Here is a 25734-nt window from a genome sequence, read left to right on the forward strand (position 1 = left end):
AATTGCCTATAGGTAATAGATAGAGGGCAAAAGATATTTATGAGATGACAATGTGAATGGGAGTAATGTAAAGGTGAAGGAAAGGAAATAAACATATTAATGTCAAAAACTATGTACACATGAAATTTTATCCTACTTGTAAGCTAATGAGTTAGTCTGCCACAGTTTCATAGAAGATAGCAAGAGACAAGTGACTCCTGATTGAGAGAAAAGGACAGGATTGTGGCACAGCAACAAAGGGGTTTCTCATTCCCTTTGATGTGAAAAGGGGGTTCAGAATGAAGGGTCAAGAAGGGATTCTTAAGGCATCTTTGTTGCAAATAGGTGGTTTTATTAAAGCACAGGGACAGGACACTTGGGCAGAAAGAGTTGCACTGGGGTCATGAGGAGTGGCCCGTTAATATGTTTTCCGGGAGGGGGTTAGAGATAGTGTAAATCTCTAAGGAATTTAGAACAAGGTTTCCAGGATGTTGAGGGCCTAGCTATTGTTAGGAAAATGTTATTTATTACTGTCTAGTAAAACCTTAATCATGAGATCCTTCAAATATCTATCAGTGGGCCAAATGCTGGGAGAATGATTGCCAGCTAACATATATTATGGCAGCCAAGGGTGGGTGGGGGGCGGGTAGAGATAAAGGAAGTTTCCAAAGGAATTTTTGTAGGTTCAAGGAGACTTACAGAATCCTGGAGGTTGGGATAATGTTAAGCTAAGATTACCTTTTGCCCTTAGCAAAGTATTAACATCGAGGCAGTTGAGTTCCTAGAGGAAGGTCACTCTGCATGTCTCAAGGACATGTCAATGGGCTGTAGGTTGTAAGGAAATTTAATTTTTCTTCTTTTGCATTTGTTTCTCACAGCACCTTCACTTCCCTTACTCCCAGGTCCTGAGGGGGTGATGTTGAGAAGGGCACAGGTGGACGCTGCTCATAGAGTAGGTTCAACGTCACAGGTGAGGAACCTAAAATTTAGGAAACTTTAATCTTTTAATTTGGGCTGGTAGAATACTTGCTCAAACTTTGCCACAGATGGAGACACCATTTTTATTTTCCTAGTCAGAAAACAAATATGCTCACTTCCTGAAGATAGTCACGATCTCAATCTTCCAAGACTGTTTGCAATCCAAATGTCCCGAAAAAATAGTTGAGAACAAAAGCTTATGCAGACATGCAAAAATACCATGAAGAATTGTCTCCCAACAATTAGGAGAAAGGTATCCACCAGAAAAAAAAATTATAAAATTTCCAAACTACCAAGACAAAATAAACAAAATAAAACAAAAAATATCAATAAAAATAGACCAGTATGTGAAAAATACTGCATAAATATGACACAAAGGAAATATGAAATAAAATGATGGAAGATATGAGACTGAACATATAAGTTCTACCACCAAGTGTAATTGGAATTGTTCCTTTCTTAAAAGACAAATATTTTCAGAATGGCTTGCAAAGAAAAATTGATATGTATATTTCTAAAAGGTATACACCTAAAAGAAAAAGATACTAAAATGAAGGAGAGACAAAAAGGTATACCACGTGAATACAATCCTCAGTGAAATTGGCATTGGTACCTAAAAAGGTGAAATTCATAGCAACAAAATCAAGACAAAAGACCCTTCATAATATATTAGCACAATTTCCATAATGAGGACATAACAGTCATAAATATCCATGAACCAAGTAAGACAGCAGCCATTTTCAAAAAGCACCACTGACAAAATTGACAAGAAATTAACAGAAACACAATAAAAATAGGTGACTTCAACACATCACTCTTGACCTAAGACAAGTCAAATTGTTAAACTCTAAGTAATAATTTATAATCTTATAATATATAAATGGTATAACCAATAAGGTAAATTCTATGAATGCATAGTGAACTTTGCATTTAGATAACAAACAACTTATTTTCAAGTGCATATGGAGATTTCAAAAGAGGAATTGGGATAAGGATATAATAATTTTATTTATGTATATTAATTAAAATATATTATTAAAATGAAATATTGAAGAACCAGTTCATAATGTAACTTTGTGACACATATTAATAAATCCCCTTCTTCCTTTTAAGCAATATTCTAGGCACTGCTGTGAATACATTGCTAAATTCATGTATCTTCTATTATACTTTGTGTAAATTGTGTTTTCATGCATTGTTTCTCTGTTCTAATCCTCCATTAATATAACAATTGCATATAATTCTGATTCAGTTGCCAGAACCAATTTATTTATTAAAACGCACACACACACATACACAGGCAGGAGAACAGCACCCATTTTCTTCATACATAACATTCCAAACAAACAAACGAACAAAAAAAAACAGATTGCTGAGGACTGCTTCATATACTTTCATAATTGTAAATAACTTCAGAAAAATTGAGGATGTGAAATTAAAAGTAAAGGAAACATACTAAAGTGAGATTTTGGTTAAAACTGAAGTAAACGGCAGAATAAATAAAAGGAAAGCACTGTTGATTGTGCATAAAAGAGAAAAATGAGAAGATAATGAAAGTTGATTGTTGATTGCTCCATTTCCGGTGTGTTGCCTTCTGTAATGCATCTGCATGTCTTTTTCTGCTTTTGTGATTTTAATTTCATTTCTATGCGGTATTGCTGAAGCACAGGCTATAACAATATCAATGAACTATTAGAATGCCTCTTTTGAATTATATTTTTTTCAGCAAACCTTTTCTAAACAGGAACAAGCTGAGTCTTTTGAATATTCCAAAAGAAATTTTAAGCAGTTACCAGGAAACCGTACTTGTGCAGACTTTCAAAATAAAAAAACAAAGTATGTTTTAACTTAATTAAATGAACATTTATTCAATTAGGATAATTTATAGGATCAGGAAGTAGCAAGGCTAAAAGCAATTGAAAGACATTCAGAAACCAGGCTATATTCATAAAGATTTTATGTATTTGGAAAAGAAGAAAATAAGTTGTCGGCTAATTTATTTATTAAGAGTTCTAAATTCTATTACAATTCCTAAATTATTAGAAAATATATAACAGTACGGCTGTGTAAATATCCAATGACTTCCAATACATCACTGAAATAAAAATTCAAATCAGCATAATAATATGAAAGGATAGATACTCAACTGAGAACAAATAAGAATGAGAGTTATGTCACCTCTTTCTCAGTAGAATTTTAGCTTTAATTTTTCATTTTAAATATCCCAGAATGAAGGTTCTACTCACTGATATAAGCATGCGTACCTTATACTTTTATTATTTCACTATATGGATATATTTTATCCAAATGAAATATCAAAAATACCACTTAATTCTATACAATAGAAAATAATATCATATTCATTTGGAATTTGATTATGGAAAACATAGGGGTTTGGTTGATCAGATTTATATGTATGTGCCAAGCGTTACCAGTGGTATGCTTCAACTTACATGGCTTACCTATTCCACACTGCTCATGTCCTTTTCTGCTTCTCCTATGTCCTTGGCTGAAGACCATTGATCTTCATTTGAAATATCATGGAGAAAAAAGGTCAACATACAGATAAGTCTATCTTATCATAGAAAAATATTCACTGTATTTCCATTGGGGTATATGCTGCAAAGACATATGCTCTGGGGAAAGTAGATGGGTCATTAAGTGTGAAAAAGTAAATTCTGTATCTGTACATGTAATGGATTAGTTATGGATGGAAGCCTGCTTAGATGTTTGTCAGTCCATTTCCACTGAATTCATATCTTCTCTTCCCTCCATATTAAAAAAAAAAAAAGGCATTGTATCTTAGCAGAGGAAGATAACTGGAGGACACATACACAGAACTGAAGCAGTCAGAAAACTCCAGAAGCCATTAGATTGGTCACCTGACCTGTAGGAGTTTAATTGTCCAAATGATCCAATATTTTTTCCAGCAAACAATATAAAAGTGTCAAGATCATTGATATTTGTTCACGTGTGGGCTAGCAAGTGTGCTGATGCAATTTACAACCTGATACTTCAGAATATCATGTGTGATTCCTTCATTTAAGTTTTCTTATTTTGATGTTTATTTCCTTGGCTCCTTTTATTGTTAACATAATAATGGGTCCCAGACAAATACCATCATCTATATTTATCACACTTATAGCTAAATGAGAGTGAGCCTACATATGATAGAATTTGGCATAGTGTCATAAGAACAAAAATAATCATCCAAAATATCTATTCGTATGAATATTTCCTAGTAAAATAATCAGATTTTATTAAGTGATAATGGAGTTGTACTATTTCTTTCTCTCTAGCCAAATCTTCTCTTCTGTATCCCCAAAATAAATGCTTAATATCCAAGCATTCAATATGATACAATAATAACTTAGTAGATTGTGTGTTAATCTTAACAAAGTTCATACTATATGAATTTAAGAACTACAATACATCCAAAAGAGGAAACTAGTTTCGTAGATTTTGCTCATGAATTATAGTATTAAAAACCTTTATTTCAGGGGTGCCTGGGTGGCTCAGTTGGTTAAACATCTGCCTTTGGCTCAGGTCATGATCCCAGGGTCTTGGGATCAAACCCCCCTTCGGGCTCCCTGCTCAGCTGAGAGCCTGCTTCTCTCTCTCCCTCTGCCCCCCCCCATTTGTGATCTCTCTCTCTCTGTGTCAAATAAATAAATAAAATCTTTAAAAAGAAAAAAAGTCTTTATTTCAGAGTTAAAAATAAATGTAGATTTTTAACCATGTAGACAAGTTGTTCTAGATGGGGAAGAATTACCTAAAATTATATATATCAGACTCCTGTGAAATTTTCTGAAATATTTCACAACAGTTCATAAATAATAAAAATATATTAAGGATAATTTTGTTAGGCATGAGGTTGTATCAAAACATTCCATAGTATTACCCCATGAAATAATAATACTCAATACCTAAGGAAGGCTGACTGCTGTAGAATCATCCCTAAACTTCATATTTTTCTTAGAAGAAAAACTATACTTTAGGATTCCAACACTCTAAATTAGAACTTTTTCAAATTCACTTTCTCAGACCTCAAAACCAAAGACTCATATACAGTATATCTAAAATAAGATGTAAGACTCTGCATTTTTAAAAACATCCATATGATAAGAACAAAAATGGTTTGTGAGCCATGTTTTGTGAAGCATTACAATTATTTTTTTCTTGCCTCTTTTTTTTTTTTTATTTTTTTAGTTTCAAAAAGTGCCTGGTTGTCAAAACTCAGACTTCTAATATTTAATGTTATAAGGTGTAGCTCCCAGGTTGTGGGTGAGGAGAAGAAGGCAACTGATCAAGTGGCCTTCATTCTATGGCACAGAGTTACATATTCCCTCACCACTGACATAATATTTGGCCTTCAAAGATGCATAAATATGTTCATCAGTGCTCTGGGCAAATCAACATCAAAATCCTGCTTCATTTAAGTTGGTTATCACTGGTGACACATACTAGAACTTTCAAAATAAGTTTAAATATTTCAGAGGAATAAAGATATATGTCTCTTTAAGAATTCTAAAGAATGTTGAGCAATTTGCAGTTGATGATCTGTACTGATCACAAACAAATGTATACCATGTACAATATTGAGATTCACTATAAAGCAAGGAACTTCTCAGGTGGCCTTAGACACAGGTCTTGGTCCCTCAACTCTGTGAGTCCCTTGCAAATCACTAACAGAGAAAGAACTCGCAACACTGGATCATTCAGAGATTTGTATCAGTTTTTGTTAGAGTATAGAACCAGTTTCAGGTCTGACATGTAAAGTGCTTAGAAGTCTTCACTCCTGTCCTCACAAGAAGAGTGAACAAAATGAATCAATTCAACAAATCTTAGTTCCATCAGAAGATTGAGTTGCAGAACAAATGGTTGTCCCCAAACTGGAGAGACAGGCAGATACAGAGAATCATAGCTTACCATGAACAGAAAACGTTGCTAGAGCTAGAACTGAAAGAAACACTCCAGGGTTAATTAACTAATTGTTGGAGACTGGCCATACACTAACTTGAGAGATAAAGTTCCTGGAGGCTGAGCCTTAGGAGATACCCTACACGTCTGTTACTTTTACTTCCAGGATCCTTACCACATTCTTAAGGTGAAGCTCAAAACAAAACAAATAAACAAACAAACAAACAAAAAACAAATTTTGTTTCTGCTTTAGCAAGGTGAATGGAAAAGTAGCCATTTTGTAATTGCCCAGAGTTCTCTATTCTCTTCAACCAAGGAGAAACTATTTCACCAGAGCTTAACCAACCTAGAATACGGGTAATACCTAACTCCAGCCATCACTAATCTTCCATTCTTACTTAAGGACTAAATAAAGCTGAGAAGTACTTGTGAGGATCACAGCCCGGGGCTATAGGCTCACTAAAGTTCTGAGACCTAATCATAGAATTATAGAATGCTTCTTCTCTTCCCCCAAACTTCATCAATAGGGTGTATTGATCTCAGTTCTCTTACCTGATACATCATGTCTAGCTTTCAACAAAAATTACAAGGTATGCTGAAAAGCAAAAAACAAAAACAAACTAAAAACAAAACAAAACAAAACAAAAAACAATCTAAAGAGACAAAACAAGCAACAGAACCATAATCAGATATGCTAAGGATTTTGAAATTAATCAGACTGGGGTATTAAAATAACTGAGTAATATGCTAAGGACTCTAATGTAAAGAGTGGACAACATACAAAGAGAGATGGGTAGTATAAGCAACTTTAAGAAAGAATTCAAAAGAAATGGTAGAAATAAAAACACTGTAACAGAAATGAAGAATGCCTTTTGTAGGATTGTCAGGAGATTGGAAAGAGTGAAGGAAAGAAAAATGGAGGTTGAATACATGTCAATTGAAACATCACAAACTAAAAAGGAAAGAGAAAAAAAATAATGAAAAAAGGGGAGATGTGGGTAACAGAATATCCAAAAAATGCTGGACAAGTTCAGAAAATATAACATATGCACAATGATAATACCAGATAGAGAAGAAATAGAGAAACAAAATATTTAAGGTAAATGGCTGAGAATTTTCCAAAGTTAATAACAGAAAACAAACCACAGATCCAGGAAGCTCAGAGAACTGTTCCTAATTTATAAATGAAACTTCATGATTGGTATGTATTTACAGGAAAAAACAGCAAATAATAGGGTTTGGTACTATCCACGGCTTTAGCTCTCCACTGGAAAACTTGGAGTATGTGCCCATGGATGGGGGGTGGGGTGGGACTACTGTACAACATTAAATGTTTATTTTCGAGAAGAAAAAGTGTATCAAATCCATGATTTAAGCTTCCACCTTAAGAAACTAGAAAAAAGACAAATTAAATAAAAAAAAAAAAACAAGAAGAAAAAGTAATAAAAGAAATCAATGACATTGAGGAGAAAAAATAGAGAAAAAATAATGGAACCAAATTTAGTTCTTTGAAAAGACTGATAAAATTAAAATACCTCTTGGGCGCCTGGATGGCTCAGTCATTAAGCATCTGCGTTCCACTCTGGTCATGATCCCAGGGTCCTGGGATCAGGATCAAGCCCCATGATGGGCTCCCTGCTGAGCCTCTCTCTGCCTGCCCACCCCCCTGCCCCCTGCTCTTGCTCTCTCTCTTGCATTCTCTCTCTCTAATATAAAAAGTTTTAAAAAAATTGAAATACCTCTAGACAGACTGATAAAGAAAAAGGAAGAAAACACAAATTATTCATTGTCAGGAATCAAAGAGGGGATTTCCCTACAGACTCTATGGACATTAAGAAGATAAAAAACAAGGGCACCTGGGTGGCTCAGTTGGTTAAGCAACTGCCTTCGGCTCAGGTCATGATCCCAGGGTCCTGGGATCGAGTCCCACATCGGGCTCCAGGCTCAGCAGGGAGCCTGCTTCTCCCTCTGACCCTCTCCTCTCTCATGCTGTTTCTCTCTCGCTTGCTCTCTAATAAATAAATAAATAAAATCTTAAAAAAAAAAGAAGATAAAAAACAAACACTAACAACTCTATGACCAATTGTTTGATACAATCTACCAAAATTGAATTCATAGTTTAAAATATCCCAACAAAGAACATTAGTTCCGAATGGTTTCATTAGTGAATTCTACTATTTATGGAAGAAATAATGGCAATTTTACACCATTTCTTTCAGAAAACAGAAGAAGAAAAATACTTCTCAACTCATTTTATGAGGTCAGCATTATCCCCATATCAAATTGGACAAACACATTGAAGAAAACCATAAAAGCCTTTAACACTTGAATTGTTAGATAACTGTTCTTTTGCATTCCACAAGCCTTCTACTTCAACACCTCCTGAAAAACGGCAACTAAAAAAAAAAAAAAAAAGAAAAAGAAAAGAAAAGAAAAAGAAAAGTAAGAAAATTAAAAGTCCTCAGATACATCCATGTAGTTAAGGACCAAAGGAAATAATTCCTCAGCTTCAGGTCTCACACTGTATGCCCTCTGGTACATGGCATGAAGAGTGCAGCTTGGACTAATTTTAGATCCCATTCATCCTGTGGTAGGCTGAATAACAATTCCAAAGATATTTTCTAGGTTGTAATCACTGACACCTATAAAAAATCTCTACATGGCAAAAGAGATTTTGTAGATGTAATTAAATGGAGGCTCTTGAGATGGGAAGATTATCCTTGATTATCTGCTGGGTTCTAAATGTAATCACAGGGGTTTTGATAAGGATGCAGAGGGAATCAGTTGTATTCTATAAACTAGCAACAAACATCTAAAGATGAAATTAAGGAAACAATTTCATTTAAAATAACATCAAAGAAAAAAAATAAAGATAAATTTAACAAAAGAAGTACAAAATATGTATTCTGAAAACTGGAAAACATTGTTGAAAGAAGTTAAAGAAAACTTTAATAAAAAAGAAGACTTCCCATGTTCATGGTTGGAAGGCTTAACATCTTTAAGATGGCAATACTCCTCAAATTGATGTACACTTTCAAAGCAAACTCATCAAAATCCAGCTCTATTCTTCAGAAATGAAACAGCTTATTTTAATATTCAAATAGAAATAAAAGACATCAAAGTACCTAAAACGATCTTGAAAAGGAAGAATAAAGTTATATTATTTATATTTCACAATTTCAAAACTTACTACATAACCATAGTAATCAAGACAGTGTGGTATTGGTCTAAGGATTAACACATAAATCAATGCAGTAGAATTGAAAGTAAAAAAAAAAAATTATCTTAAAATTTATGGTCAATTGATTTTATACAAGTTTAACAAGACAATTTAATGGAGAAAGAATAGACTTTTCAAGAAATAGAGTTGATACAATTGGATATCAACATGTAAAAGAATGAAGTCGGAACACTCTTTTACACCATACACAAAAATTAACTCAAAATGGAAGAACTAAATGTAAATGTAAGAACTAAATGTAGGAACTAAAACTAAACTTCTAGAAGAAAATATAGAAGAAAAAAAATATATATGATACATACACACACACACACACACACATATAAGAGAGAGACATTTCTCCAAGGAAAATACACAAATAGCAAATAAACACATAGAAAGATGATCAACATCATCAGTCATCAGGGAAATGTAATCAAAACCACAATGAGATACAATTTTATACCCACTGGGATGGCTATAACAATAAAAAAGATAATAACAAGTGATGGGAATGATGTGGAAAAACTAGGATACTCTCCTTGCAGTTACTATAGAAAACAGTTTGGCAGTTCCTCAAAATGGTAAGCATAGGGTTAACTTATGACCCAGTGATTCTATCCCTAAGTATATATCTAAGAGAATTGAAAAATATATGTCCACTCAAAAACCTATCCACAAATATTTATAGCAGGATTATTCATGATAGTCAAAAAGTAAAAACAAATGTCCATCAACTAATGAATAAATGTAATATACATTCAAAGAATTAGATATTCTTTATAATAAAAAGGAATGAAATAATGCCAACATGTGACACTATGCGACAAGGTGAAAGATCCTTGAAGATATAATGCTGAGTGAAAGTAGCTAGTCACAGAAGACCACATAGTATATGATTCCATGCATATAAAATGTCTAAAATAGGCAGATCTATAGACACAGAAAGTAGATTAGTGGTTGCTAGCACTGAGAGGTCAGTGATTCCTAATGGGCATGGGGTTTTGGGGGGGTGATTACATGTTCTAAACTTACATTGTGGTGTGGTAAAACAACACTGTGAATATAATAAAAAACATTGAATTGTACAGTTTCATTGGTGAATTTTATGGTATGTGATTTATAGATATTTAAAGATGTCTTAAAAAAAAAAAAACTATGTTAAATAATACCACCTTGGAGCATTGTAACAAGAAAAGCAAACTACTTTGGGGATTTATTCTTTAGCATTAGCTGTCCTTATGTATTTATTTATTTATTTATTTATTTATTTATTTATTTATTTATTTATTTTAGTTAAAAAGGGGCTTAGAAATAATCTACTGCAATTTCCTACTTTTATAGTAAGAAACCAAGGCCTAGAGGGGTTACTTAACTTGCACAATTTTTTTTTTATTATCAGCACAGAAATTTACTTGAATTCAAAATCACATGGTTATATTTAGAATAATATAATAATTAAAGCAAATATCATGGCTCTGAAACAGTTCTAAATATGTCATTCTTTTGAATTAAAAAAATATGTAGTAAGAATGTATAAGGAAGAAAAAATATAAAAAACAAGTTTGCTGAGTATTGGAAGTTGTTACAAGAGGGACACACTAAGATAATATAACAGAGTCCAAATTATAAACATGAAGCAAAGAGTTCTCTTGCTTTATCAACTCCTGGAAAATAAATCAGTAACCTCTGTAATGCAAGAATACCACCACTTGGTTAACAGGACAAACTTCCTGAGGGACACAGGTAGTAATTAACTATACTACCCCTTCTTCTAACTTCTTTCTTCACACCAATTTCTTTTCTTTAAGACAGGTTTCATCCTGTTGAAAAAATATTTGTTTTTATTTGTAAAGTGGAGTAAATAAGATCCTGATTGAAGTATGAAATGATGTAGTTGAAGATACTCAGGGATCAAACTTTTGAGAAAGGTCAATCAGCTAGTTAACAGAGAACATCAGTGGCTTGCAAAGAAAAAATAAAATAAAATCAGATAATACATGTTTGCTAAATAGATAAAAAAAAATAAGCAATTAAAAATAGGTGAAAAATCCTAGAGTTTACTGGGACCTAGACAATCACAAGCAGACAGGTGACCTTTGACCCATTTACTTGGGGAGTGAGCTATAAGGACTCTCCAAGATAGAGTTTGGTTTTCAACAGTGTCCACAGCCAAATGGTAAACTCAGAAGGTCTTGAGGTCTCATAGAAACTGGAAGACGCAGGAAAAGTCTTTCTTTGAGTAACCCTTTGCACACATCACCCTATAGACCGGATGGGCTTCACTGTCCGGAAGGACTGGGCTCTTTCTGATGGTGGCAGAGTCTTGTGCTAACTCCAGATCCTTAGCCATGAGTGTTGCTCCAAATCCACCCTAATAGTTATTAGTGGATGGAACTCCATCCCTCACCCCAGATACAGGGCTATAAATGTCACTTGACCAACACCATTCTGAGATCATATTTAGGATTTTAGCCAACCGTTTTGGGTCAAGCTCTAACCCGATTCCAAGATTCATAGCTTCAGCAGTTCCAATTATTCTAGCAGTTAACAGCATGTTGTTGCAGATCTTTGCAGTTGAGCGGGGCCCCAAGGCTCCCCAGTACACCACATTGGAGCACATGCACCCCAACAACTCTTGGGCAGCAGCAAATTTATCTTTGACTCCTCCCACCATAAACGTGAAGCTCCCAGATGGAGCAGCTGCCACACCACCAGAAATGCACATCCATGAAAACTGCTCCCGTTTTCTCAACTTCTTTGGCCAATTCTTTTGAAACTGCAGGATCAATAGTACTGGAATCTATTAATAGTGAGCCTTTCTTCACTCTTTTTCGAATTTCATTTGCTCCAGAATAACTTTCTGTTGCATTGATACTGGTAAGCAACACTGTAATAATTCTGTCAGCTTTTTCAGCTGCATCTGCTGAGGAATGCACTACCTCTTTGTATGCATCAGGGAACGCATCATAGCATGAGATATGGATGGATAGCATGAGATTTTTTGCCATTGAATTCTCCATGTTGCCTGTCAAATGAATCCAACTGGAGTCTTAGAAGCCATTGACCTAGAACACACCACTGCAAGGATGGCCACTGCCAGGAGCTGCCGGTGGCTCCAATACCAGAGTCTAGAGACAGTTCCACAGAGTAGAGCCATAAGGAGCCTGGCATGCTGCCCCAGTCCCACCTGCCCGAGGTGACCTCCCCACTCCCAGCTTGCCCACTCACTGCTTACACAAGCTATTAAAGGCAATTTAATAGCAAAGCTTACTCACATCCTTGTGTAGATTAAATTCTGTAAAGCCATTTGCAATCTACAAAGTGCTATATCAATATATGATATATATTAATATTATGTTACATATTATATATAATAAAAAACAGAATGTTTTGTTATTATTTATGACTTCATTAGAGTGAAGTCTACCTTGTTTAATATTCATCATTTTGAAAGAGAATAAATTATGACATATGAATTGATAAAATTTCAATTTATATTCCTCTTATCCCCTACTGTTTGCCTCCTGCATCTACTGTGAACTTTTTTTAGTGTTTGGAGAGTTTCTTCGTAGCAACTTTGGGGATAGAGTATTATTTGATCACTTTAAACTATATTTTTAGAAGGAAATAAACTCTCTCTGGGTTTAAGATAATATAAAAATCAAAATCAATAGAGAATATATTAGTCTGGGATTGGTTTTGAAAGTTCTCATATAGATCAGGGGGTCAGAGCAGTGAATTGAGTCTCCTCTCCTTAATGGGTTTTCCCTTATATTATTTAAAGTACTCAAAGAGAATTAATCCTTGTTACGGAGAACATTAAAGGAATGGATCAATTTTTCCCTCAAAGGAGCTTTCAAATAACCCATATGACCTTTGCCTTTTTGATTGTTCAAATTCTAAGATATCTTAGTATGTCTCTTGAGGTTTCTTTTTTTTCTTCTTCTTTTTCAATATTTGTGTTAGGCGTTGTTTTTTGCCTGGGGCAAGAACCTGATAGAGGAGAAATAGTAATGTTTTAAAAACACAAGAGTCTAATATGCATTTTTAAATCTAACCTTTAAAAAGCTATTTTTTTTCTCAAGCAAAGAAGAATCTAGGGAGAAAATTTGAAGGACTTGAAAATTGCAAAAATTAAACTTCTGTAAATATTTCAAGAAAATGTTTGTATTCAAGTCTCTATTTGACCATGACAATGATCACTTTCCCTATTTTCCTGAAGAAATTTTTCGTCAATTTTGCTTTATTTAATCAAGGAAATATATGTACATTCTTACAAATATGGACATATTCTTGCTCAAATCACTTTTCTAGCACTCATAAAAAGATACATTATTTCATTAAATCATCTGTCTAGGTACTTTTTCTATATTAAGAAAAAAAAAAAATCCTCTGGGTGATTGAAACTTGGCCAAACCTATTTATCCTGCTTTTAGAAAGATTACTAAGGAATTTAATGTCAGATTTTTATTCCTAATCATAATTGAAGAGGTGATCTCAGTTATTCAGTTCGATATTATATAATTTCTAGTATTATTTTATTTTGCTTACTCTACATCCACGATGCCAGAGTGGAGAGTTTTGAGGCAATCAAGTACGATTTGAATAATGACAAGTCACATGGGTTAACAGAGATTTTTTTTTTTTTTAAGATTTTCTTTATTTATTTGATAGAAAGAGACACAGCGAGAGAGGGAACACAAGCAGGCGGGGTGGGAGAGGGATAAGCAGACTCCCGCCGAGCAGGGAGCCCGATGCGGGGCTCGATCCCAGGACCCTGGGATCACGACCTGAGCCGAAGGCAGATGCTTAACGACTGAGCCACCCAGGCGCCCTGGGGTTAACAGAGATTTTGACATTTTTGAGTGATTCCTTTTTCATTGGAAGTAACTTAAAAAGAGATAAACTTATTAAAATGACCTAGCCCTTCTCAAAAATTATTTTTAAAATATTATATTTTCATACTTACTATTTAAAAAAATTCCGAATCTGTTCATATGGAAATAGCAAAACTATGTTATTTTTACTTAAGATCCAGTTCATTAATCCCTTTGTGCTAGGAATTACTAGTGTACCTATGTCACCTGCAGGACTTCCTGACTCAAAAGTCAGATCATTTTTTTTTTAATTGGTAAACTTCCTTCGTCCTTGGGAAAACACACATAATATTCCATTATTAACCTTTTGAAGTCTTTATGATCTGCAGTGATGTCCACTTTCATTTCTGATATCGGTCATTTGTGTCCTGTATTTTCTCAAACAGTTTGGCCAGAGGCAAATTAATTGTATGAATTGTATCAGTTTGGGCCCTCCTAAAAGCAAACACCAAGATGGGATTTGTTGCTCAAAGGATTTACTACAGAAATGCCTGCAAAATATAAAAGGGGAGGAGGGGACAGAAATCAACTGGGAAAACCTCCAGACCACATTGTAAATTTGACAGCTATGAAAAAAGGGGAAAAAAAAAAAAAGGAGGAATTGGGTGGGGAAGACCCTCGGACACAGCACGGTTCTGAGGAAGTTTTGAACGGGGTGCCTGGGTGGCTCAGTTGGTTAAGTGACTGCCTTTGGCTCAGGTCATGATCCTGGAGTCCCAGGATCCAGTCCCACATTGGGCTCCTTGCTCGGTGGGCAGTCTGCTTCTCCCTCTGACCCTTCCACCTCTCATTCTCTCTCTCTCAAATAAAGAAAGAAAATCTTAAAAAAAGAGAGAGAGAAAGAAAGAAGGAAAGAAAGAAAGAAGAAAGAAAAAGAAAGAAAGAAAAAGAAAGAAAGAAAAAGAAAGAGAAAGAAAGAAGAAAGAAAGAAAGAGAAAGAAAGAAAAAGAAAGAAAGAAGAAAGAAAGAAAGAAAGAAAGAAAGAAAGAAAGAAAGAAAGAAAGAAAGAAAGAAAGAAAGAAAGAAAGAAGGAAAGAAAGAGTTTTGACTGTAGCAATGGATTTCCACATTAGAGAAATCCTGTGTTGGGAATGGGCCAGGACTGATCCCCTGGCTGTACCTTGTCTTTGAGTGGTGCCTGAGTGAATACCTACTAGTGGAGCTAAGACTATCAATCAATGGTACTCGTCACATGAAGTTTCTTTTGAAAGGGATCTGAGCAGAACACTTCCACGGGTATCATAGTCTATAGCTTGCATGAAGAAGATACACATATTCATGCAGCTCTTCCATGGATCCTGTGTCTCTCTTCCCGAGAAGAAGCTGAGCAGAGTGAAATTAGTAGAATAAATTATAGCCCCTATACCAAGTTGGTCTTGGGGCCACAGCTGATACCTCATTTTTTAATTCCTACTGCATTCTGATCTCCCTTCATCCTCATCTATCATCTTGGCAAGTCTTTGTGGCTCCCCAGGTGGCATGACTCCGATTCCTGTTCCCCCTGGTCATCATATTGCCTTCTGGGTCGAGGTTACTGTGCATGTTCATTTACCTTTATAAACAGGCAAGGGAAAACCAAGAAGCGTCCAGGTAGATAACTTGTATTTTATATTTCTCTTAGTTTCCATTTGCAAAACCAGTGCAACCTCCTTCTGTTGATCAGGGCAAATTACTCTTTCTAAAATAGTGATTGTTTTCTCACTTGTTGTTCCTGGAAAACTAGAAGTCCAAACTTTCCTGCAATGGTGGTATCTTTCAGTTCAAAGAAATCATCGCAGTATTCTCTAGAAAGAGGGTGACCGCTTTGTGGACTAAAATCGCTAACTGCCAGAGTTTTGGGTCAAGAAGCAAAAAGTCCTCAGTGGGTCATGAGGAGTGATGGCATCTGGGGCCACTCTTGTTTCCACTGATTAGTACTTGATCTCATGTATTCTTCCTATGGGGGAAACAGCTCCATATAGAGGTCTCCGATTTAATGTATATACTGCAAGTTGAAGAATAATATACATTCTCTCAGAGCATTCTTCTAAATTGTTGCTTTAGCTGTGCCTTCACTAGGCTATTCCAGTGCTCAGTGAGGTGATTGTTCTGTAGAGCACATGGTCATGGAACCACTTCCACACCTCCTTGTATGAATTTGGTCCTCACTGGATGCTATATTATATGCAATTTCATACCTGTGGATCAGGTCTTTTGTAAACACCAGTATGTCAGTACTTGCTGAGGTTCTGCAGAAGGATTAGAAAACCCATCTCCAGAGTAGGTATCTTTCCCTATGAGGAAAGAAAAAAACACTGAGCCTTATAGGATGAAAGGATCCCAATATAGTCAGTTTGCCACCAATGGGCTTGTTGGTCTCCTTGAGGAATAAAACCATGTCCCAGGACTCAGTGCAGGTCTCTGTCACTAGCAAGTTGGACATTTTGAGGCAGCAGTAGCTGGATAGGTAGATGATAGGTAAGTTAGATAGGCAAACCTTGGTAAGTGATATGCTGATCAGTTCATATGTAGCTTCCATCTTGCCATGGTGTCAAGACTATGTGCCCATTGTATTGTCCCATGGTGACTAAAAACAAAGCAAGACCAGGGTCAGTTGTTCAAGTCATTTTGGTTGGTTAGTGCCTCTGCCATGGTGGATACTTTCTGGTAGGTATAAATGTGTGTCTGTTCACATGCCTTTAGCCTCAACTCCCTTGTCTTCATTCTTATCATCCTGTTCCTTCCAGACCTCAGACCAGCCAGTCTGGCCATGTGGGGTAAAACTGTAAATAATATTATTGTTAGTTCTAATGCTAAATATTTCTGGTCCTGTTTTCTCATATGAATAGAAAAGAACAAACACATTGGACAAATGAGCAACTATATATAATGTACTGGGGCCTTATTAATCTGCTCCAGCAACAGTGCAGCTTCTAATAGAGGAGCTGCAGTTAGGGCTACAGTTTGGTTGAGTTTGTTGTAGTCTACAGTATTCTCTAAAATTCACTGAGTGTTCTATGGGTCATATGGAATTTTAAATGTAAACATGTAGGGATCAGCAACCCTGTATCATTTATCTTCTTAATGGTAGCACTAATCTCTGCCAATCTCCACATCCTGGGAGATATATGTGTTTATATATATTTTGTATATATTTTTTTAAATTAAATATTTATTTATTTTTAAAGACTTCATTTATTTTGAGAGAGGGTGTGAGAGCGGGAGGGGGGAGCAGAGGGAGAGAGAAAATCTCAAGTGGACTCTGAGCTGAATGTGGAGCCTGATGTGGGGTTCCATCTTACCACCCTGAGATCATGACCTGAGCTGAAGCTAAGAGTTGGTTTCCTGTATCTTTTAAATGTCTGAATCACTGCATCAGTGAGGGCATTCTCTTCCACCAGTACATTTCTCCAAGTTAGAAGCTGTGAAATCTTCAGCAACCGGGCCATCAGTGCCAGAAACTCTCAGTACTACATATACGATTTTGTATGGGTCCTCTTTGCCAGCCAGCCAGAGAGAAAGCCAAGTCCCAAACTTCTATCTTACCTCTCATTTTCTTGAAGGACAGAAGGTATTGCCTATGCTGAATGGGATTAACTATGTGAAAGATTTATTGAAGGGAATGGTCGTGAAAGATAAAGGAAGAGGGAGCAGGAGAAGTTATTTAACTTTTAAAATTTATTAAAACCAGATATATGGTCCCCACATGATCTATATTGGTAATATAACATTTGCTCTTGAAAGAGTAATTATTACGCTCTTGTTAGATACAGTGTTCTATAAATATCAGCTAAGTCAAGTTACTTGGGAGTGTTTAAATTTTCTGTCTTACTGGTTTTGTTCTTCTTGTTCTGTAAACTGCTTAGAGAAGAATGTTAAAATCCTACCTGTTATGAGAAATTGCTGTACTCAGATTAGAATTCAAATCCATCATTGTCAGAAGCAGAAATTGGAAAAATAAATACAACAGAACATGTTGGTAATCAATATTAAAATGTAATATAGTATAGAAATTAATAATATAGAAGCTAAAACATGGACCAAAAGTAAAATTTCAGAAACAAATATCTAAAACAAAGCTAAACCCAACTCTTTAAAAATCATAGATACAGGGCGTCTGGGTGGCTCAGTGGTTAAGCGCCTGCCTTCAGCTCAAGTCATGATCCCAGGGTCCTGGAATTGAGTCCATATTGGGCTCCCTGCTCGGCGGAAAGCCTGCTTCTCCCTCTCCCACTCCCCCTGCTTGTGTTCCTGTTCTCGCTATCTCTCTCTCTGTCAAGTAAATAAAATCTTAAAAAAAAAAAAATCATAGATACAGGAAGTTTGACATTGGTTTAACTCTATGCTTCTATATGGAAAAAATAACTTTTATTCTTAATGTAGTATAAATTATCACTTTTTAAGAGGGTGCCTTATTTAAAATTACTTAAAGCATACACAAATGCTCTCATAGAGAGTAAATAGAAAAATAGTTTCCTCTAACAGAAAACATCAATGTGAAACTAAGAATGATTTTAAGAGAAAGATAAGGTTGTCTTGAAATCGCAAAAAATATTTTAGTGGTTTATGTTCTCATTACCAAAGCAGTTAGATACTGACTTATTTTATTACTTTCAGGGAGGGGACATTCCCTGCCTAAAGCACAATGTCTGATGTCTAATATATCATCCCTGTGAACTATCAGGATTACTATTGTAACATTTACAAATCTTACATTTTTGACCTTTTAAGCTAACCTAGATTTTTGTCTAGGGGCCTATAGAATAAATGTTAAGTATAGGTTTATGCAAATATACACATTAGTTAGCACGTTAAATGTTAAAATGATGCTTTGAGGGTGGAAAAAAGACCAAATCAAAGAAAATATGATAAAAATTGATCAACCTTATAAAGTTGGATATATTTACTTTAGTTTTGTTATTTTTCTTAGGGTTAACCTGAGAATTATCATCATGTGAATAAATGTAGATAATTAATTAATATCAGCAAGTGTTAATATCTTAGAATACTTGATTTTATTAAGTTTGTGCTTAGTTTTTAAATGAAGAATGTATATTCTTCAATAGTAACATTAACTTTTGTTTTACATCTAAAGAAATAACGCAATAGGTAATGTTTTAGAATATTACTTCCTTGTGGTAATTCAGTACATCAAGCAAATATCAAAGCTAAAGACTTCTTTTTCCACAGCAACATTCTACACGGCAACTTGGTAGAGGGAACAATGTTCAAAAAATTATATATACTTTCATCATCAGTTTCATAGAAAAAAAGATTAATATTGAAATAATTGAAGAAATAAAAATCAATGAGAATAATAAAATCTTAGCTACATTTTGCATTCCTAAGTACATTTTGGAATTTTTACTATAAAGAATTATGTAAGAATACTAATAAAAAATATTTCAAACTTTTGTGCTCGAGGAAAATTTTTTGTATTCCCTTTTAATGTTTGTCTGAGTTTTTTTCTGCCAAAAATCCATAGATGTTTGGATGTTTTATTAAAGGGCAAATCCAAACTGGAGAAGAAGAAAAGTGATATTTAACTGGATTGGAGGCATATTTAGATCAAAAGAAATTAAATTCTTATTATGTTGCTGACACCACCTCCTGAAAAACTTAAATTCCACTTTTTTAAAAAAAAATGTTATGGCCCTTACTGAATATAAATAGTAGCCAGTTTGATTTTTCATTGTAATATAATGGAAACTAAAACCCACAATATCAGCAATAGGAATATTATACCTTAAATATGAACAGAGAGGTACTAGGGTAGCATACATGCTTCACTTGTAATAAAAGTAAAGTATTAAGACAGAAAGAGATTTATTCTGTGGATTAGATGGCAGAGAGTCCTATCTGAGCTAAAAATAAACCTTAAATTCTTGGGAGATAATCTGGTGAGAAAAGAGTTTTGAATAAAAAGTTATATTCATTTGGCATTTGAAATAATTATTTGCTAAATTTGTAAGTATGCCATGTATGAGCATAATAGATATTTCTCTCCTAATATGCAGTATATATATAATCTTCTCATATTTCATTTCCTTCATAACTAAATTAAGCAACAGAATATTTTACATTGAAATAAATAGAATTATTCTGGTTTTGTTGTTGTTGTTGAATAGCTGAAATGTACTAAAGTTGAGTTATTTTTAGAAATGAATTTAATTTCCATTACTAAAAACTTTGGAAAAGGTTGCTTTCTGTAACATATATATATATATATTATATATATATTGTATTTTATATCCTAAGTTGTTTTTATTTTGTCAACTATAGTCCATAGTTAATTTTCCCAGCCCTTAACTTGGAGAAAAACTAGTCCCTGTTTGAATTAAGAATGCTGATGAATAATCTGAATTGCAGTGCTAGCTAATAAGTCATTTCTTGTTGAAGTAGACCATGTAAGGCTTAAAATCTTGTCTTTTGCATGATACATTATCATAAGGTCATATTCACCTTTTAAAAGATTGATGACACTACTCTGAAAGACACTAGTGGATTTAGGTTTAGTTTTATGGCCAAACATTCTGATGTGACTTTCACCCAATCAAACACAGACACAAAGAGAAATGACTTCGAAATGATATAATGGAAAGACATTTCAAATTTGTGACCTAAAACAGTCACACTGATGCTACTTATATCATATTTCATGTGGAGGAGTTATATGTAAAATCGGTTGGCTCTACGAAAATCATAAATGCATCAAGGATATAATATTCTGATCTATGTTATTCAATTAAGCTTAGCAAGGACTACCTTTCCATTTTCATGACAAAATAAATCAAATAAATGGTACGTGGGAGTGCCTGCTTGGTCAATTTCTGCTACAAGTTTATTTGAATCTTTGTTAGTTTTAGAGAGCTCCTTTAGTTGGAAAAGTACCTTTCATAATCATGAACTAATCAGTAACCCTCTTATTTTTATAATTTTAAATTTTGAAAGGGATCATCTGGAAAAAAATAAATATCACTTTTAATAATCATGATAGAAATTCTATTATGCAGAGGTATTAATAAGTGAAAAAGCTGAGATAGCATCTTCTTATTAAAATAGCTCAGCCTGTATGCAACTTTAATATATTTTTTCTCTCCTCGCCATGATTGAAGTTGGCAGTATTAAGACCAATTGTGCATAGGGCCAGCCAAATTAGCGACAGGAGGCAATTAGATTTGACCAGATCAACCGAGAATTTTCATAATTTTTTGTCAGTTTATAATAATGAATAAACCTGTATGAACATTCAAAGAAAAATGTTGACACAAGAAAAATATTTACATTTTAATATGCTGGAAATTTCCAATGAAATTATTCAAGCCTTGTTTCATCTTTTATATTTATTTTTGTATGGAAGACTGAAAAAGCTTCACGAACTAAAAATGCCTGTTGATATCTCCTGAGAATGGGAACTAGTGATTTCTAACTTTTCTATGGCATTGGTGTTCTGTTGGAAGACTTTATCCTGTCACTTTCTTTCAGGTGAAGTTATTTTTGACCCAAGTAGAATATATTTTATGAATGTGCAAGTTAAATAATGAGAAATGCAAATACTATAAATATATGAATTGTTTTCTTCCACGTACCTTATCAAACTCCACCATATCTTATACTTGAAGGATGCGATAGAGTATTTTTTAATATTAAATTTTTGAATGAGCAGACCTAAAAAAGAATCTTGATGCCTCTTCTTCTCTCTAACCATATGTCTAATCCACCAGTTAGATCTGTTACTGTACTTTTAAAATATATCCCAACAAAATTTTTAGCACCACCTTCACCACTAGCACCAAATAAAAACCACCATTGTCTCTTGCCAGGATACCTCAGTACCTACCATCTGATTTTCTGGCTTTCTGTTTACCAAACTTACTTTGTATTTTCTTTTTCTTTTCTTTTCTTTTTTTTTAAGATTTATTTACTTATTTGACAGGAGTAGGGGGAGGGATGGGGAGAGAGGGAGAAAGATAATCTCAAGCAGACTCTGCACTGAGCCTAGAGCTGGACACAGGGCTCAATCTCACAGCCCTGAGATCATGACCTGTGCTGAAATCAGGAGTCGGACACCTAACTGACTGAGCCAGGCAGGTGCCCTCAACCTCACTTTTTAAATGGAAATAGAAATATGTTATCATTCAGTGGTCTCCATCCTTCTCCATTTCCATCTAGAATAGGACTCAAAATCCTTATTCTGTTCTACAAATCCTATAAATTGAATTCTGGCTCACCTTAGACCCCTCTTTCTTACCAATCTCCCTCTTCACTCCCTTGTTTTTTGCATACAGAATCCCTCTAGGTTTCCTGAACATATAAAGTACACCCCCACATCTAGGCAATTACTGTCTCCTTTGTCTGCTGCCTTCTTCATACTGGTTTCAGCTCAATTACCACCTTTCTTGAACATACTATCTAACATGGCAAGCCCAGTCACTTTTGATTCTTCTAACTTATTTTTTTAAAGCTGTAACTGATATTTCTTTATATGTGTATCTATTTATCCATGACTTTTCTGTCTCCTCCTTGCTGAAGAGGGCATTTTTACTCTCTTCTGTTGCCCCAATTTCCCCAGCACCCAGACAGTACCTGAAACATAGTGTGTTCTCATAAAAAGTCAGTGAACTTAATGAATATAAATGACCAAGATGAGAAATAGTTCAAAGACTTCTGAAAATTAAAATGTATTGAATAATGTTTTGAATCATTTAGGGATGACATTTCTAAGAGTATAAGTCAGTATTAATCAAGAATATTACAAGGACTTCAATTTTGGTGATCCCTTGTTATTAATGCAAAATATGAATGCTTAATATTTTATTGCAAATGTGTTTAACTCTGAATTGAAAGGTGTTTTCACAAAATTGTGAACTGCAACATTTATTTAAGCACGGTAAACTCAATATTATTCTCTTATATTTGGTAATGAAACATAAGTATTTTCAATAATTTAATACCAGTAATACTTAAGTTTCAGGGATATATGTTGTTCTTTGGAGCTATTCAAAATGAAAGTGTATTCACCACTGTCTTATAACTGTTAGAGTTCTGTGCTCTTCATTTAAAAGTATATGAAAAAATAATGTAAATTAAATCAAATACCTAAAATTGTGGTAAAAAATACAAATTAGTAACTAGACATGGGAAATTAATGTTGTCATACAAAATTGCCAGATAATACATTTTGTATGATAATGTTCTGCTCATTTAAGTATGAATATTTCCTAGAAAAATAAAAGTAAAATTCTTACCAGCTGCTGATTAAATAATTTCTTTTCTTGAGATTTTATTCATATTTTTGGACAAAAGCATCCCTGAAATTCTTTACATTTTTATTAAAAAATTAACATATTCTGAAAAATTAAAAGAAAAACATTTGGTTTATTGCTGTACATATGTTTTATTATATATAAACACTCCTTTGATAAAGGATTACATTGATAAAGTATTCTATTGTCTTACATAATACACTTAAGAGAATCCATGAATATTCATTTTAAGCATATGGTTACAATTTCCAGATAATTCTGTGGACTCTAAGCACTCCTGTTCCTTCAGGACTCTGACCACAGATTTTTTTTAATCAAGGATAAGAAAGGTTTATCATCTCTAATCAGCACTCACAGCTAAACAAATATTGAAACTACATTTTTATACTTTGTAACAGACTGATCCAAAAATTATCTCAAAGACAAATCTAACCTGAGCAGCAGATTTTAAAAGATGTGCAGTGTTGGCGTACTATGAGGAATCGTGAATATATTACACACTAAAAGTCAAGAATCAAATAACTGATACCATCAACTACATCAGTGGAGTACTTGCTGAGCCCTGAACATGCTGGGGAGTTATCAGAGAAAAAGGTTATTTACTCTCAAGAAAATTTCGTTTGTTTTATATATTTTTTTTACTTTCTCTTCAGAATGCATATGTAAATTTAAGAATGTTATCCAGATTGTATTTTTAAATTTTTAATTGAATTTTGTTTTTATGTACATGTATAGTGTCTCAGAATCAGTGATCACATACAGTGACATCTAAAGTCTGAAATGGGCAGTGGTGGGAATTCATAACTCTTATTTTATTTTTTTTATTTTTTTCCTTTTTTTAGATTTTATTTATTTGACAGAGAGAGATACAGCGAGAGAGGGAACACAAGCAGGGGGAGTGGGAGAGGGGCTTCCCGCCGAGCAGGGAGCCCGATGCGGGGCTCAATCCCAGGACCCTGGGATCATGACCTGAGCCGAAGGTAGATGCTTAACGACTGAGCCACCCAGGCGCCCCCATAACTCTTATTTTATTTTATTTTTTTAATTCTTATGTTAATCCCCATACATTACATCATTAGTTTTAGATGTAATGTTCCATGATTCATTGTGCATAACACCCAGTGCTCCATGCAGAATGTGCCCTCCACAATACCCATCACCAGGCTAACCCATCCTCCCACCCCCCTCCCCTCTAGAACCCTCAGTTTGTTTTTCAGAGTCCATCGTCTCTCATGGTTCGTCTACCCCTCCGATTTCCCCCTCTTCATTCTTCCCCTCCTGCTGCCTTCTTCTTCTTCTTTTTTTTTTTTTCCTTAACATATATTGCATTATTTGTTTCAGAGGTACAGATCTGAGATTCAACAGTCTTGCACAATTCACAGCACTTACCAGAGCACATACCCTCCCCAGTGTCTATTACCCAGTCCACCCTCCCACCCCACCCCCCACTCCAGCAACCCTCAGTTTGTTTCCTGCGATTAAGAATTCCTCATATCAGTGAGGTCATATGATACATGTCATTCTCTGTTTGACTTAATTCTCTCAACATTATACCCTCCAGTTCCATCCATGTCATTGCAAATGGCAAGATCTCATTCCTTTTGATGGCTGCATAATATTCCATTGTATATATATACCATTTCTTCTTTATCCATTCATCTGTCAATGGACATCTTGGCTCTTCCCACAGTTTGGCTACTGTGGACATTGCTGCTATAAACATCAGGGTGCACGTACCCCTTCGGATCCCTACATTTGTATCTTTGGGGTAAATACCCAGTAGTGCAATTGCTGGGTCATAGGGTAGCTCTATTTTCAATTTTTTGAGGAACCTCCATACTATTTCCCAGAGTGGCTGCACCAGCTTGCATTCCCACAAACACTGTAGGAGGATTCCCCTTTCTCCGCATCCTCGCCAACATCTGTCATTTCCTGACTTGTTAATTTTAGCCATTCTGACCGGTGTGAGGTGGTATCTCATTGAGGTTTTGATTTGGATTTCCCTGATGCCGAGCGATACTGAGCATTTTTTCATGTGTCTGTTGGCCATTTGGATGTCTTCTTTGGCAAAATGTCTGTTCATGTCTTCTGCCCATTTCTTGATTGGATTCTTTGTTCTTTGGGTGTTGAGTTTGATGAGTTCTTTATAGATTTTGGATATTAGCCCTTTATCTGATATGTCATTTGCAAATATCTTCTCCCATTCTGTTGATTGTCTTTTGGTTTTGTTGACTGTTTCCTTTGCTTTGCAAAAGCTTTTTATCTTGATGAGGTCCCAATAGTTCATTTTTGCCCTTGCTTCCCTTGCCCTTGGCGATGTTTCTAAGAAGAAGTTGCTTTGGCTGAGGTCAAAGAGGTTGCTGCCTGTGTTCTCCTTTAGGATTTTGATGGACTCCTGTCTCACATTGAGGTCTTTCAACCATTTGGAGTCTATTTTTGTGTGTGGTGTAAGGAAATGGTCCAGTTTCATTCTTCTGCATGCGGCTGTCCAATTTTCCCAACACCATTTGTT

At 34.8% G+C, this 25734-nt stretch overlaps 1 pseudogene; it reads right to left on the reverse strand.

The window, feature by feature from the left end:
* Positions 1–11300: 11300 nt before the first annotated feature.
* LOC123848853 (3-hydroxyisobutyrate dehydrogenase, mitochondrial-like) lies at positions 11301–12257 on the reverse strand (annotated as a pseudogene).
* Between the last annotated feature and the right edge of the window lie 13477 nt (positions 12258–25734).

This window comes from Mirounga angustirostris, unplaced genomic scaffold, assembly GCF_029215605.1.
Source record: "Mirounga angustirostris isolate CCGP_5_RB_7025 unplaced genomic scaffold, mMirAng1.0.hap1 SCAF_2, whole genome shotgun sequence".
Taxonomy (NCBI): domain Eukaryota; kingdom Metazoa; phylum Chordata; class Mammalia; order Carnivora; family Phocidae; genus Mirounga; species Mirounga angustirostris.